The 8,421-nt window shown below is 40.2% G+C and overlaps 1 long non-coding RNA gene across 1 annotated transcript; it reads right to left on the bottom strand.

Moving 5' to 3' along the window:
• Nucleotides 1-2,895: 2,895 nt before the first annotated feature.
• Nucleotides 2,896-4,852, bottom strand: LOC147648638 (uncharacterized). The gene is made up of 2 exons (XR_015280176.1): nucleotides 4,656-4,852; nucleotides 2,896-3,959 (listed from the first exon to the last, which is right to left on the bottom strand). It is a non-coding gene; the product is annotated as an uncharacterized LOC147648638 (long non-coding RNA).
• Between the last annotated feature and the right edge of the window lie 3,569 nt (nucleotides 4,853-8,421).

The raw sequence follows: 8,421 nt of genomic DNA, 5'->3' as shown, positions 1-8,421 counted from the left end.
AAATGCCATGCCTCTATCCAAATAAAAAACAAAAACCCCCTACATTTAAATTTTTGTAATATTTATTTCTATCATATTGATCTTCTTTATCTATACACATAGAAATCAGACATAACAGATATTAAAATATATTATATTAGCATCTATCCATATAGTTTTCATACTGAATATTAATCGACTTTTCTAGATTTAGATTATTTGTATTTACTTCTTTTTTATGGCGCTCTCTCTATATATATATATCTCCCTATACCTATTTATAATATCTATTTCTATAATATTGATTTTATTTATACACACAGAGATATAATGCACAACAGATATTAAAATACATTACCATCTATCCGTATATTTTTCATATTGAATATTAACCACCTGGTCTAGATATAGATAATTTGTGTTTATTTCTTTTTTATGGCTGTATCTCTCTATCCATCTCTCTCTTTCTCTCTCTCTCTCTTTCTCTATCTATGTCTCTATCCATCTGTCTATCTATCTATCTATCTATCTAACTATCTATCTATCTCCCTATCTATATATCTCCCTATCTATATATCTCCCTGTCTATCACCCTATATACATTTCTTTATTATAGATGTGTATATTTTCATTTCTATATTATTCATTTATATGCCTTGCCTCTATCCAAATAAAAAATAAAAAGCCCCTACATTTAAATATTTGTAATATTTATTTCTATCATATTGATCTTCTTTATCTATACACATAGATATCAGACATAACTGATATTAAAATATATTATATTAGCATCTATCCATATAGTTTTCATACTGAATATTAATCGATTTTTCTAGATTTAGATTATCTGTACTTATTTCTTTTTATGCCTCTCTCTCTCTATCTCCCTATATCTATTTCTTTATTATAGATGTGTATATTTTCATTACTATATTATTCATTTAAATGCCATGCCTGTAACCAAATAAAAACCAGTAATTCCCTTGATTGAAAGATTTATAATATCGATTTCTATAATATTGATTTTCTTTATTTATACACACAGAGATATAATGCACAACAGATATTAAAAAACATTACCATCTATCCGTATATTTTTCATACTGAATATTAACCAGCTTGTCTAGATATAGATAAATTGTGTTTATTTCTTTTTTATGGCTATATCTCTCTATCTCTCTCTCTTCCTCTCTCTCTCTCTCTCTCTCTATCTATCTATCTCCCTATCTATATATCTCCCAATCTATCACCCTATATACATTCCTTTATTATAGATGTGAATATTTTCATTTCTATATTATTCATTTAAATGCCATGCCTCTATACAAATAAAAAACAAAAAGCCCCTACATTTAAATTTTTGTAATATTTATTTCTATCATATTGATCTTCTTTATCTATACACAGAGATATCAGACATAACTGATATTAAAATATATTATATTAGCATCTATCCATATAGTTTTCATACTGAATATAAATCGATTTTTCTAGATTTAGATTATCTGCACTTATTTCTTTTTTATGGCTCTCTCTCTCTATCTCCCTATATCTATTTCTTTATTATAGATGTGTATATTTTCATTACTATATTATTCATTTAAATGCCATGCCTGTAACCAAATAAAAACCAGTAATTCCCTTGATTGAAAGATTTATAATATCTATTTCTATAATATTGATTTTCTTTATTTATACACACAGAGATATAATGCACAACAGATATTAAAATGCATTACCATCTATCCGTATATTTTTCATATTGAATATTAACCAGCTTGTCTAGATATAGATAATTTGTGTTTATTTCTTTTCTATGGCTATATCTCTCTATCTCTCTCTCTCTTTATCTATCTATCTATCTATCTACCTATCTATCTATCTATCTACCTACCTATCTATCTGTATATCTCTCTATCTATCTATCTCCCTATATTTATTTCTTTATTATAGAAGTGTATATTTTCATTTCTGTATTATTCATTTATATGCCATGCCTCTATCCAAATAAATAACAAAAGGACCCTACATTTAAATTTTTGTAATATTTATGTCTATCATATTGATCTTCTTTATCTATACACAGAGATATCATACAGAACTGATATTAAAATATATTATATTAGCATCTATCCATATAGTTTTCATACTGAATATTAATCTACTTGTCTAGACTTGGATTACTTGTATTTCTTTCTTTTTTATGGCTCTCTCTCTCTATATATAGATCTACCTAGCTTCCCTATATTTATTTTTACATGTATACATTTATATATTTCTCTTTCTAATGTTCTGCTTTTTGAAATTTGCATTTCTTTCTCTTGGAAACTCTCCCAATTCTTTCAGCTAACACGTCAGAATGACAAAAATATAAATCCCTACTCAATCCCGAGCGCAGAACGCGCTCGTCTCTATGGACCTTAGGCCCAGAAATTTCTCTCGGTGCATTTTAATACCTCAGGGATGCACACATGTGTTTTATACACTCCCATTTTACAGGGAAGTAAGAGGTGGAAAGACAAAACCCACTTTCTTAACCCTAAGCCGTTCCTGACATAACAAAACCCTAACGACGGAGTGCACAGAGAGGGGGTTCCTTTCCAAGGGGATTTGGAGAGGTCAATTCCTGTCCCTTGCCAATAGCTACCGTAAAAACCAGAACAACTCCACAGGTTTTTGGATTCTGCACCCAGCCCTCCCAGGGAATTTCCTGGCAGCTTGGGGTCCCCTCTGGGCAAGGGTACCCAGCACCAGCCCTCCCCATTCCCCGCTCACCTTGCTCCTCCAGCGCAGCGTGTCCCTCCCTCTGGCGGGGACCTCGGCGTGCCCCAAGGGACACGGGAGCCCCCCAGTCTCCACCCCGTCCCCCTCAGCCTTTGCTCTTCCCCCCCAAAGAAGGCACAGAACAACTCCAACTGCCCTGGACAGCAGCACCTGGCTTTATTGGAAGCCTTTCTAGGTCCAGACTACAGGGCTGGGGTGATGGTGCTGCCTTCTGCATGCCTTTCCTTTGTGGACACAAACCAGTGCAAAAGCAAGGTCCTGAAGCAACCGGGATCCTCCTGAGAGGGCCACTCCGTTCCAGCAGCAGTGCTGAACACACTCCCCCTCCTCTCCCAGCCCTGGCCAGCGCTACAGCAGGCAGAGGAGGGAGCTGCCTGGGGAAAATGGAATCTTGGCCCTGCTCCACCAGGTACCAACCTCTTCCTCTGCTAGACAATGTGCCTTCACACAAAAGACGAGTCCCCAAAGGATGGGCCTTGCAGGCTCTTGCCTTGGAGTGGGAGCAGCTCCACCCTGCTTTTATTCTGGTGGCAGCTTGCTTCCTCCCAAGGTAGACACTGGTGCTCCCAGTGTGAGCACTCCCGGTGGAATGGCCAGGCCTCCCAGCCCTGCAGTTTAAAAAGGAGCACAGACACACACAGAGAGAGAACCATGGACAGGTGAGAAAGAAATGCTCCGTGAGGCGAGGCTGGCTTGAACAGCTGCATCCTGGGCATTGCTTTGTTGTCTCCCATCACCCAGCTCTGCAGCCAAGAGGCCCCTGTGGTCTGTAGCACCCGCTTGGTGCACGTGGGACCGCTCGGGGAAGGCGGCCAGAGCAGGACGTGCTGGGGACCCGGGTGCAGCAGCCACGTAGAAATGCTGTGAGGTCCAGAGACACCGAGCGGTACGGCCAGCCCGGGTCACAGCCACGCTGGAAGGGGAGCGGGAGCTGAGAGTATGGGATGGGGTCATACTTTGTTCCAAGGCAGGTAAATTCCCCATCATTTTTCCTTGTTATTTTGAACTCTAACAGCATCAAACACTTTGTGCTTCTCTGCGTTTAACATGCAGGTTTCCACTGAGTTGGCTGCTCACGGTTTTTCTCTGTTTCACCACAAAATCGGTTGTAAGATCTTTTGGATCAAATCCCAACATCTCCCTTTTTCTCGTGGATTAGGAAGGAAAATGTTGAAATGGAGGTACCTATAAAATACCTGTGAAAAAATCAAAAAGGGTTTGTGGGGAGGGGGAAAATTTTTAAAACGCAAGTAATCAGATTTCACTCCAATGAACTTGACTGTTCAGTGAAATGGTATAATAATGAAATCATCACATATACACACACACAATATATAACCATTATACATCTACTAGACACATCTCAATGATATACTTGATTATATAATGGCTTACACAATTTGTAAACAAGCATGGGCCAAAAATCATACTCAGTTTTCTGGCAGTGACATTAAGCTTTGGCTGAAATAAAAGTCAGGTTTGCTACATTGCATGTGCGCAAATCCACGGGTGAATCACGAGCCCCCGTCCTTAGAGAGTTCCAGCTCCTCCAGAGAGGCTTCAAACCTCACCATCTCGGGCAGCAGTTTCTTGAGCAGTTCAATCTCTTGACAAAGGAAGCATCGAAATTTATCTCTACATTATGAAGAGCAACTCGCTGCTGTCACACATTGTGTTTGTTAAAGGGAACCCTGAGTGAATGGTTATACAGCAAGTGACACCAAAATCTACCAACAAATTTTACAATGCAGCTGCCAAAACCCACAGCACGGCAGCCAGGGAGGGGAGCCAGTGGCAAGTGCTGCACTCACTGTCAAAAGTTACCAATCCTCAGGTGACTGCAATCCACGTACCTTCCTCAACAGCATCAGTGGCTACAAAAGCTTACTCACATTTAAGCCTCTTCAAGAGGCTGTGGATTTTCTTTACTGCTCCTTGCAGGGAAGGCACGTCTTCTCTGTGACCAAATGAAGTCCCTCCTTCTGAGATGAACCCCAAGCTATGGGCCACCTAGAGCTGTGCCCATCTTAACCTACGAGAGAAAGATTTTAAGGCATCTCTGAGGGCTACTGCTTGGGATTTAATTCCTGGGAGGGAAGATTACCTTGGCTTTAATGCTGCTGATGGATGATGTCCCCCAGCTGGTAGGGAAGGTATTTGGGGTGGCCGGGGCACACCTGGCAGCCGTTGTGGAAGCTCAGAAGCAGGAGTTGCTGTCTGAGCCCCTCTGCTTGCTTTACTGGGGCTCCTTCAACCCGACACTGCCAGCTACCCAAGACACAGGCAGGAAACACCAAGGAACATTGCAGGCAACAAGCAGGAGACACTGAGGCCTCTGTGCAGGTCTGGCCTCAGCAGCTAATGTCATTTTGGCCTAAGAACACTCACCTGCAGGAAATGCCCCTCTTCAGGTGGGATCAGCCCTGCCATTCCCCAGAACTCCAAAGAAGAACTTTGGCCTTGGAGCAAGGGAAGCCTCAGGATTTGTCCTGCTCATTTCTCCCTGGAAAAAAAACATTGCATGACCACTTTTACAGGGGTTGGATAAATTCTGGAAAAAGCAGGAAACCAGGGTTATGGGAAGAATTTTTGCTGTCATGTCAGGTGCCAGCCAGTTCTGCCCTAGAGCCATTCCAGCGGCTGGTGTGTATAGAGATTTAGCAGAAAAGAAGGAGTTGCAATTCCCTTGCTGGTGGCAAGGATTCCCATCCTATGGAGGTTCAAGCTCACGAGGCAGCGATTAGGTCAGTAATGGCCAGACTGTGAGTTCCATTCTCACATGGGCCGTTTACTTGAGAGGTTTATTTTAGGATCCCTCTCAAGCCCAGTAGATCCTGTGATCTGGAAATAATTCAGAGAGATGATGTTGGCCAGAACATTCATGCAAGAACCTAAGGAAGATGAGAGTGGGATATCCGTGGACAGTCCGGCCATGAGAGGGCAGTGAGACACAGCTTACGGTGAAAGCCATGCGTTCAGAAATTACTTCCAAATTCCGCTGACCTTGCTCCACCATCGAACAAATACATACAAAGGTTTGCTCCTGCTCGTGGTAGGAGGAGAAATTAATCCAAATCCAAGATGCTTTTGCAGCACAGGTGGGAAAGATTCTAAAGATAAACAGCACTGCTCTATGTGCGCCTTGTGATTGCAGTCATAATAGATGTATAATATAGTGCACATGTATCCTATGTGATATGCACTAAATATATCAGATATTTATAATAAATGAAATACAAAAAATACAAAAATACATCATAAAGTTACAAAAGATGTTATTTATTAAAGATTATCAATTCAAGTTTTCCTTGATACTTGTGTTGAATATATAATAATTCCCTGCCAATTACTGAAGGAAAACATCACTCTGGAGTCGGGTAATCACGGCAACACATACCCAGAGAGGTCGAGGGATCTCCATCCTTGGAGATATTCCAAACTAAAAGGCCCTGGGAGCACAGGGCCCTGCAGAGGTCCTGGCCCAAGTATATGACTGATCCTTGGTGACTGGGAGCACTGCAGCTACCCAATAAACTCTAATTAATTAGTCTTAAATTGCACCTGCCAAGCAGGTTGCAGAAGTCCATCTGTGCTTCTCTGCTGCATCCCAGGTAGCTTGTGACATGAGTTGTCAATGAAAGGAGGAAGGGTCTTGATTAAAGATCAAGGATCTGGTGTTAAATCCTCCTTGCCCAGTCCGGGCCTGTGCATTCCCCATTAATCATAAATACACTTTGTGCCCCTCTACTCTGTAAGCAAATTATCATGCTGGTTAAATGCAGCTAAGGTGACAATACTTAGAACTTCCCAGGTCTTATCCTCCAAGCCATAGCCAGGTAGGTCTCCAGACAGACTTTGCAAGGCTGAGCACAGGATGAGCTCCCGTGTGAGCTAGACTAACCATGCAATGAGGTCAGGGTAGGATAATGGGGAAAACTGAGCTCTGCTACTAGGAAATGTCATGTTGACATGACAACTGTAACATTTTTTATAAACAAAAATAAAATTGTAAAATGCAACTGTAACATTTTTTATAAACAAAATTAAACTTCATTTGCTACACAGTAGCTAATGTGCCGTTAATTCAAACCTCACAGAAGAACTCACTGGACACAGTTAATAGTCAGCAGGGCAGATAGGCCAGGCTTTGAAAGCATTTAATATTCACTGAAGTGCTGCTTGTATCCAATTATAACTCACTACTTGCCATCTTAATAATTTAAATCTGTCCACTCTTTAGAGAGGAAAAAAAATGCACTAATCAAAGACATGAATGCACCTTTTGCTTTTGACAGCATTAAATTAAAACTAAATGGTAGATCTTGAATGAATTACTCTGAAATAATAAAGGCATTAATGAGGTAATTTCATTATAGAGGCTCATCCAAGCCTATGTGAAAACAAGGGAAGTAAATGGAGAGGAAAGCTGCCGAGGAAATTAGGGTTCCTTCCACACTAATTAATGTTTGGAAGCATTTAGTACAGGCACCAAATTAACTGCTCCAAAGAACTCCATTGATAAAAAAAAGGACATTGTTGCCCTGCCATGTAATTAGAAGACAGTACAAGCAGAACACTTAATGAGTATAAAGCCAGCCTTTAACTTATTCTGCCCAGCTTCTGAAAACATGCCTTTGTGGAGGCCTAAGTTTAAGGAAGCACTGGGCGTACAATATAGGATTGTTTAGGTCCTTCTGGTCGCTGAGCTGTAAACAGGTAGCCCTGAATGACAGACTCTGAGACTCGTGGGAGGCCTGGCTTCCCAGAAAAAAAAAAAAAGAAGGGGAAAAAAAAAAAAAAAAAAAAAAAAGTATTACATGCATCCAGAATAAAGCAAAAAAAGGTGAATAGACCCAGCCCGGCAGAGCCAGCACAGTGAATGCCCACCGCTGTCTTAAGTGATTACATGATGTTGTGCCACCCCCTCTCATTGAGTTATCTTTACACTGCTTTTGTCTCCTCTAATTGAAGCTGATGAGGTGCTAATTGGTTGCTTTTTTTAAAAAAAGCAGTACTTAAGCACTGGCAAACAGAGTAAGACAGCGTGAGTAGAGTTAATGAGGGCTTAGGAAAAAAAAAAATTAAAAAAACCAAACAAAAGAAACCCCAAAACCCCACACCAAAAAAAAAAAAAAATAAACGACACCAAACCCACCAGCCTCAAAACCCAAGCCTAAATCAACCTAACCGAGAAAGGAAATTATTGCATGAGGGAAATAGCTGTGAGAGTTTGAGTTTTGGGAAAGAAAGGGACAATTCCAGCACTAAATGAATGCCCACACTTTGGCCAGTGTCCTTGGCATTCTTTTTTTTTTTTTTTTTTTTTTTATTTTATTTTATTTAAAGTGCTGCCATCAGAGTGTTAAACCTGTTGTTACTACAGCTGGAGCCACAGGTCCTGTCTTTTTGATACCCAAATGTGTTTCCTAAAAAAGGGTTTGTATAACATTAAATACTCTGTATTTTCCATATATTCTGTAGGTGGGTTAATACCAGCTCCTGGTTTTCAAGACCAATTCCGTAGTTCCCAGCTACTGAGAGTATTCTGAGTGCTAAAGAAGAGTACAAAAAGACCTTCCTATATTGCTGATGTCGCCTGCCAAGACACAGAAAGAATTCTGTGAGCCTTTTGAAGGTGACACTGCAAATCCCTGTGTT

This window comes from Cyanistes caeruleus, chromosome Z (assembly GCF_971803275.1).
Source record: "Cyanistes caeruleus chromosome Z, bCyaCae1.hap1.1, whole genome shotgun sequence".
NCBI lineage: Eukaryota > Metazoa > Chordata > Aves > Passeriformes > Paridae > Cyanistes > Cyanistes caeruleus.
This window is presented reverse-complemented; position numbering and strand designations above follow the sequence as displayed.